Below are 8,452 nucleotides of genomic sequence, written 5' to 3' on the forward strand. Positions count from 1 at the left end.
GTCCTGGTTTAGTCCTGGTTTAGTCCTGGTTTAGTCCTGGTTTAGTCCATGTTTAGTCCTGGTTTAGTCCTGGTTCAGTCCTGGTTTAGTCCTGGTTTAGTCCTGGTTTAGTCCTGGTTTAGTCCTGGTTTAGTCCTGGTTCAGTCCTGGTTTAGTCCTGGTTTAGTCCTGGTTTAGTCCCGGTTTAGTCCTGGTTCAGTCCCGGTTTAGTCCTGGTTCAGTCCTGGTTTAGTCCTGGTTCAGTCCTGGTTTAGTCCTGGTTTAGTCCTGGTTTAGTCCTGGTTTAGTCCTGGTTTAGTCCTGGTTCAGTCCTGGTTTAGTCCATGTTTAGTCCTGGTTTAGTCCATGTTTAGTCCTGGTTTAGTCCATGTTTAGTCCTGGTTTAGTCCTGGTTTAGTCCTGGTTCAGTCCTGGTTTAGTCCTGGTTTAGTCCTGGTTTAGTCCTGGTTTAGTCCATGTTTAGTCCTGGTTTAGTCCATGTTTAGTCCTGGTTTAGTCCTGGTTCAGTCCTGGTTTAGTCCTGGTTTAGTCCTGGTTTAGTCCCGGTTTAGTCCTGGTTCAGTCCCGGTTTAGTCCCGGTTCAGTCCTGGTTTAGTCCTGGTTCAGTCCTGGTTTAGTCCTGGTTCAGTCCTGGTTCAGTCCTGGTTCAGTCCTGGTTTAGTCCTGGTTTAGTCTCTGGTTCTGTCCTGGTTTAGTCCTGGTTTAGTCCTGGTTTAGTCCTGGTTTAGTCCTGGTTTAGTCCTGGTTTGGTCCTGGTTTAGTCCTGGTTTAGTCCTGGTTTAGTCCTGGTTCAGTCCTGGTTTAGTCCTGGTTTAGTCCTGGTTTAGTCCTGGTTCAGTCCTGGTTCAGTCCTGGTTTAGTCCTGGTTTAGTCCTGGTTTAGTCCTGGTTCAGTCCTGGTTCAGTCCTGGTTTAGTCCTGGTTTAGTCCATGTTTAGTCCTGGTTCAGTCCTGGTTTAGTCCTGGTTTAGTCCATGTTTAGTCCTGGTTCAGTCCTGGTTTAGTCCTGGTTCAGTCCTGGTTTAGTCCTGGTTTAGTCCATGTTTAGTCCTGGTTTAGTCCTGGTTTGGTCCTGGTTCAGTCCTGGTTTAGTCCTGGTTTAGTCCTGGTTTAGTCCTGGTTCTGTCCTGGTTCAGTCCTGGTTTAGTCCTGGTTTAGTCCTGGTTCAGTCCTGGTTTAGTCTCTGGTTCTGTCCTGGTTTAGTCCTGGTTTAGTCCTGGTTTAGTCCTGGTTTAGTCCATGTTTAGTCCTGGTTTAGTCCTGGTTCTGTCCTGGTTCAGTCCTGGTTTAGTCCTGGTTTAGTCCTGGTTTAGTCCTGGTTTAGTCCTGGTTCAGTCCTGGTTTAGTCCTGGTTTAGTCCTGGTTTAGTCCTGGTTTAGTCCATGTTTAGTCCTGGTTTAGTCCATGTTTAGTCCTGGTTTAGTCCTGGTTCAGTCCTGGTTTAGTCCTGGTTTAGTCCTGGTTTAGTCCCGGTTTAGTCCCGGTTCAGTCCCGGTTTAGTCCCGGTTCAGTCCTGGTTTAGTCCTGGTTCAGTCCTGGTTTAGTCCTGGTTCAGTCCTGGTTCAGTCCTGGTTCAGTCCTGGTTTAGTCCTGGTTTAGTCTCTGGTTCTGTCCTGGTTTAGTCCTGGTTTAGTCCTGGTTTAGTCCTGGTTTAGTCCTGGTTTAGTCCTGGTTTGGTCCTGGTTTAGTCCTGGTTTAGTCCTGGTTTAGTCCTGGTTCAGTCCTGGTTTAGTCCTGGTTTAGTCCTGGTTTAGTCCTGGTTCAGTCCTGGTTCAGTCCTGGTTTAGTCCTGGTTTAGTCCTGGTTTAGTCCTGGTTCAGTCCTGGTTCAGTCCTGGTTTAGTCCTGGTTTAGTCCATGTTTAGTCCTGGTTCAGTCCTGGTTTAGTCCTGGTTTAGTCCATGTTTAGTCCTGGTTCAGTCCTGGTTTAGTCCTGGTTCAGTCCTGGTTTAGTCCTGGTTTAGTCCATGTTTAGTCCTGGTTTAGTCCTGGTTTGGTCCTGGTTCAGTCCTGGTTTAGTCCTGGTTTAGTCCTGGTTTAGTCCTGGTTCTGTCCTGGTTCAGTCCTGGTTTAGTCCTGGTTTAGTCCTGGTTCAGTCCTGGTTCAGTCCTGGTTCAGTCCTGGTTTAGTCCTGGTTTAGTCTCTGGTTCTGTCCTGGTTTAGTCCTGGTTTAGTCCTGGTTTAGTCCTGGTTTAGTCCTGGTTTAGTCCTGGTTTGGTCCTGGTTTAGTCCTGGTTTAGTCCTGGTTTAGTCCTGGTTCAGTCCTGGTTTAGTCCTGGTTTAGTCCTGGTTTAGTCCTGGTTCAGTCCTGGTTCAGTCCTGGTTTAGTCCTGGTTTAGTCCTGGTTTAGTCCTGGTTCAGTCCTGGTTCAGTCCTGGTTTAGTCCTGGTTTAGTCCATGTTTAGTCCTGGTTCAGTCCTGGTTTAGTCCTGGTTTAGTCCATGTTTAGTCCTGGTTCAGTCCTGGTTTAGTCCTGGTTCAGTCCTGGTTTAGTCCTGGTTTAGTCCATGTTTAGTCCTGGTTTAGTCCTGGTTTGGTCCTGGTTCAGTCCTGGTTTAGTCCTGGTTTAGTCCTGGTTTAGTCCTGGTTCTGTCCTGGTTCAGTCCTGGTTTAGTCCTGGTTTAGTCCTGGTTCAGTCCTGGTTTAGTCCTGGTTTAGTCCTGGTTCAGTCCTGGTTTAGTCCCTGGTTTAGTCCATGTTTAGTCCTGGTTTAGTCCTGGTTCAGTCCTGGTTTAGTCCTGGTTTAGTCCTGGTTTAGTCCTGGTTTAGTCCTGGTTTAGTCCTGGTTCAGTCCTGGTTTAGTCCCGGTTTAGTCCTGGTTCAGTCCTGGTTTAGTCCCTGGTTTAGTCCATGTTTAGTCCTGGTTTAGTCCTGGTTCAGTCCTGGTTTAGTCCTGGTTTAGTCCATGTTTAGTCCTGGTTTAGTCCTGGTTCAGTCCTGGTTTAGTCCTGGTTCAGAGAGGACCTGTGAGGAGGAACAGATGATTCTCCAAATCCAGCTGTGAAAAACCCGTTTAATCAAAGAGACTCAGGGGTCGAGCTCAGAGTAAACACTGAGGGTCTGAAAACTTATGACCTGTGATATTTCAGTTTTTATTTTTTAATAATTCCTTAAACATTTCAACAGTTTTGCGTTTCTCTGTCAGTCTGAGGTGCTGTGTGTAAAATAAAGAGACAAAAATGAACTTCAATGTTTTTAGCAAATGGCTTCAATAAAACAAAGAGTGAAGTTTAAGGTTCTGTTCATTTTCTTTTCTCACTGTAAATTATGTTTGATTCATCTCAGAACCTTCAGTTTTAATTTAAGACACAAAATGACAACTAAAAAAAAAAAAGTTTAAAAAGCATCAACAAACAAAACAACAGGCCACTCTACGTCTGTGTTTTGTCTTTAGTATGACACATTAAACACTTCCCATCATGCACTTGTGTTACAGACTTAGGGTCATTAGTTCATATTTTGGACATAATAAATGTCAATATTGATCTAAAATGACAAAAAAGAAATAAGTTCACAGGGTTTTGTTTAAAAAGGCAGCACTGATCTCCACCTCTGGAACAAAAACCCCATCAGAACGAGCAGAACAAGCAGAACAAGCAGACGCCCCTATGGCTGCAGCTCTTCAATAAACATAGGGGATAGGGGAAATGGGAATTTTCAGATCAATGGGGTTTTGTATGCAGGAGAATGAAGAGCATGGAAATATAGAACACTGAAGAGAAAACAAATCTCACACTCTGTCACTTTGACGTGTGTTTACAGAACGTGGCTGTTAAAATACTGTTAATGATGGAGTGTGGAACATTAATTTAGACAAAGGGACGTTAACTAATAAAAAAACAAAACATGAGCTTCCACTAGTGCCACTTTCATTTTCATTTTATTTTTGTAACGCCCAAAATCACAACAACAGTTGTCTGTTTGTGCTGGGTTATGTAAACGTGCTGATGTTTATGAGCCTGTGCGACTTTATGAACCTTAATCATGTTGTACTTTTTCATTTGTCTTTACAGCCCATAATTAAAAGTTATGTTGTTCACGTTAACTGCCCTGCCCCAGACGAGAAGTAAACCTGCTCAAAGTGTGTAAACATGTGGACACCAGGGTCATTATTATTTGGTTCCATTGTTTTTAAACTGTGTGATTTGGGTCAAATGTTTTGGATTTCCTTCCAGAAGCTTCTGACAATAGTTGCAGGAGTTTTGCCCCATTCGTCCAGACAGAACTGGTGTAACTGAGCCCAGTTTGTGTCCGTCTCACTCGCACAGGCCTTTTTAGGTCTGCACATACATCGACTTTGTTATCCTTAAGCCTCTTTGTTATCCTTAAGCCTCTTTGTCACCAGTTTGGCCGTATGCTTCAGGTCATTGTCCATTTGTTGTTTTAATTTCCTGCTGATGTGCTGATGTTGCTTCAGTTTTTCCACATAATGTTCTTTCCTCCTGATGCATCTGTTTTGTGAAGTGCACCAGTCCCTCCTGCAGCAAAACAGCCCCATGACACGATGCAGACACCCCCGTGTTTCACAGGTGGGATGGTGTTTCTCAGGCCTTTTTCCTCCAAACATAACGAGGCTCATTCTGGTCAAACAGTTCAGTTTTAGTTTATTCAGACGCAGGACATGTCTCCAAACATGAAGCTCTTTGTCCCTGTTACAAACTGTCCTCTGTGTTTTTTCTGTGTCTTTTGGAGTCATGTCTTCTTCCTGCAGAGTGTCCTTTTTTCTGTGTCTTTTGGAGTCATGTCTTCTTCCTGCAGAGTGTCCTTTTTTCTGTGTCTTTTGGAGTCATGTCTTCTTCCTGCAGAGTGTCCTTTCAGTCCATGTCCTCAGTCCTCGTTTCACTGTGGATAATGACACACTCTTACAGCTTCAGCAGCTTCTTCTCCAGGTCTTTTTCTTTTGTTCTTGTGTTGATCATTTCAGACCAAAGCTCGTTCGTCTCTGGGACACGTGTCCTTCCTGAGCGGTGCTGGACAGTCCCATGGTCTTTATACTTGAGTTTAATTGAACAGATGAACGTTTCACCTTCAGGAGGAAACTGCACCAGGATGAATCACACTGTTCACTGTTCACTTCCTGATATTTTATCAGATTTATTGTGACTTTCCCATAAGCTGCATAAAGAGGCTGTGTGTGTGTGTGTGTGTGTGTGTGTGTGTGTGTGTGAGGCGTGCCAGGACATCCACAGGTGTGTCTCTAATTAACTTAAATGTATAAGAAGCTTCCAAACACATGACATCATCATCTGGCTTCTCTTAAACTGTTTAGAGTCATAGTAATCGTCCTGTATTACTTACTCTTAACTTCTGACTGAAAAAAGTCATGAAAAATTGTCTAAAAAAATCCTTCTCTCATTTTTCTGCCATTTAGCAAATAGAAATAATTTTGTTAATCCTAATTGACCTAAAACAGGAAAAGTTTAGTCTAATTTCATGTCAGACAGTGAGGAAAATAAAGCGTATGTGTGTTTTTATATCGCGTATATGGACTGGATCTGTGCACAGACAGATCTACTCAGGACATGTTTTCAGTGTTTTTGAACTGTACAAACTACTGTAATTTAAAGAGAATGTGACACCAGAGTCATTCCAGAGCCATGACACCACCAGAACAGTTCAACCTTTAACCTTTAACCAAAGAGCCACAAAGTGCAGCTGGTGGAACAAATTATGACTTGTCTTTCCATTCACAGTAGAACATTGTAATTGTAATGCATCCAGTCAGGAGGATAATTAATTTGCTTTCGAGGTGAGAAGCAGCATTTGAATCCTGATGAACACGTCTACTGTCGACAGAAGATTTATGACTGAGATAAACGCCTGGAGCGAGACTCTCTGACTGTAATGCACTGCACCTCCTCCATAAACATCTGGCTCTGGAACAAAACCAACAGGTCTGAGACGCACGATGTGGAGCGACGATACCGACGGTCCAGTAAACAACGATTACCTGGAACGCCGCTCCGCTCTGCCAGATCCAACAGTGAGGAACGGACTTTGTTGTGTCTTTAACTCGACGGACATTAAGCACGAACTTTCAATCACATTAGTTCTGTTAAAAAAGACAATTTGGCGAAGGCGATTTATGTGGAAAAGCGCTGTATAAAACTGGATATTTACCATTTCACCAAAATGTCTGTGCTGAATCTTACATTTATTACTTACTGTTTAAAAAGAATAAAAATAGGGGGTAAATTTCAGATCAGTGGTGTTTTTGATGCAGGAGAATGAAGATCACATGCAGATATTAAACTCTGAGTGGGTTAATGTTGAGGGAAACTCATACAACATGGTTCCTGGCACTTTGACGCTTATTTGCATCACATGTAGCTTTTAAAATAACTATAAATGACAATGTGGAATTAGCACTTGATCAGGCATAACTAGTGATCGGTGAAGCAGATAACACTGATTATGCTTCATTATGGCGCCGCACGGCAACTGAACATTTTGTCTCTTTATTTTCATAGCAGGGAATCGACGAACATTAGAATCTGAATCATGTTGACACGAGACACGAGGCTTTAATAGTTTTGATTCTTTTTCACTGTTGGACCAAACATTTTCGAACGCCATGAGCTTGAAAAATATTGAAACATGGCTCAGTAGTAGCAGCACTTTATGGGGACAGTGGGAGCCAAATTTAGCAGAGAAAAGATGAAAAAAACAAAACAAAAAACACATCAAAACATCGAGTAAGTAAAGAACCAGCGTTAGCCTCATGTGTCTTTACCACAGAGTAAAGAAGCGACTGAGGGAGAGACGTCACCACAACTTCAGCTACAAGTGAAGCTCATCGAGGCCAGAGCAGGTGTAGGCGACGATTTGGAGCAAAGTTTCAACGCGACGCTGTCAATCAAACCTGCTAGCATGTTAGCTATGTCCTTTTATATATACAGTCTATAATTTGAACAGGTTTTAGCTCCGTCTTCAGGATGGTATCCCAGATGACAACAAACATCGTCGCATTATTAAGGAAATATGTGGAAAATGTGCCTACGGGATTATAAACCGGGACAACGGGGCTTTTTTACTGTCACACCCCTGAAGAAGTCAAACTGCAGATGGCGCTGTCGTCCTGCCTTCACCGGTAGAAAGACAGCACCAAAATCTGAATGGACACGTCACGGCGACATCACGTGACCAATCTGAGGAAGAGTTTAGCGGGTTTAACAGGGAGGGACGCTTAGCAACGCTGTCAATCAAACCTGTTGCTAACGCTAACAGGAGCGACCTCGGGGACAGAAGGACCTGATTTGTCTGTTATTAATGTTCATATCTTGATTTACAGACACAATAGTGAAATAAAAACCCCAGGATCATGTAGAGGGTTAATACGAACATTTAAGACCAGAATGAGTCTGAAGCAGAGACAGAGAGAAAAGTGACAAGATAAGACGTGTTCATGTTCAGCCCTCAGCACACGCACATGCAAAAACTACACACACAGAAGAAAAACGAAATAAAAAACATCTCAAATTAATATAATTTCCACAGAGAATTAAGTACAGCAGAATAAGAAACAATTAAATATCTTTTTTCAGACAGTTGGACTTGAATGGACCCGGTGGACTCGTTAAATCTGCTGCACTCGTTTGTGATGCAGAATGAATCACATCACTCTGAGTATTTTTATGGTGTAATCAATTAAAACTGCAACAAAACTAATCGAACAGCTCGATAATGGACCGTTTTAGCTCCTGTGAGTTTGTACACGCTCCGGCCCACGCTCCTGCTCACGACGACCAACTTTATGTCACTTCAAATCTCAAATACATGTTTTTAGAAAAGTGTTTTGCATTTTTTCCTGATTTTTTTGGATTCTACATGATCCTGGTGCTTGTATTTCATTATTGTGTTTGTAAATTAAGATATGAACTTTAACAACAGACCAATCAGGCGACTTCTTTTCCACGTTTTTGCAGAGTGACACTCGAATTAACAAATATTTAAAGATGAGGCAGAGGACAGAGAGCTGCAGGGAAGTAAAATACATTTAGTACTGGAGCATCAGGAGGCTGGGGTGTGAATAAAACACAAACAATCAATAAAAATAATAAATAAACAAGACAGCAGTGATACAGTGAGTGGTATTTGTATTGTATTGTATTGTATTGTATTTGTATTGTATTTGTATTGTATTTGTATTGTATTTGTATTGTATTTGTATTGTATTGTATTTGTATTGGTGGCAGGTGTAATAGTTCAGTGTCCTTTGTGTTATGAGTTTATGTCGGAGTTCAAGAATGAATTATCCAACTTTTGATCCAGAGTTCACAAAAGAAAATGATATAAGTGGATTCCAAGGCAGCGGTGGGAGGAGTCAGTTTATTACCTCATCTCTGAGTCGCTCGCCGTCGACATGTGAGACGTGTGATTTATGTTTCTTTTGCAGTCGAGGAAAAAAACCCTGACCACTGAGAGGTAGAGCTCGGAATAAGAAAAATGTTTGGA

This window comes from Periophthalmus magnuspinnatus, chromosome 9 (assembly GCF_009829125.3).
Source record: "Periophthalmus magnuspinnatus isolate fPerMag1 chromosome 9, fPerMag1.2.pri, whole genome shotgun sequence".
NCBI classification, from domain to species: Eukaryota; Metazoa; Chordata; class Actinopteri; order Gobiiformes; family Gobiidae; genus Periophthalmus; species Periophthalmus magnuspinnatus.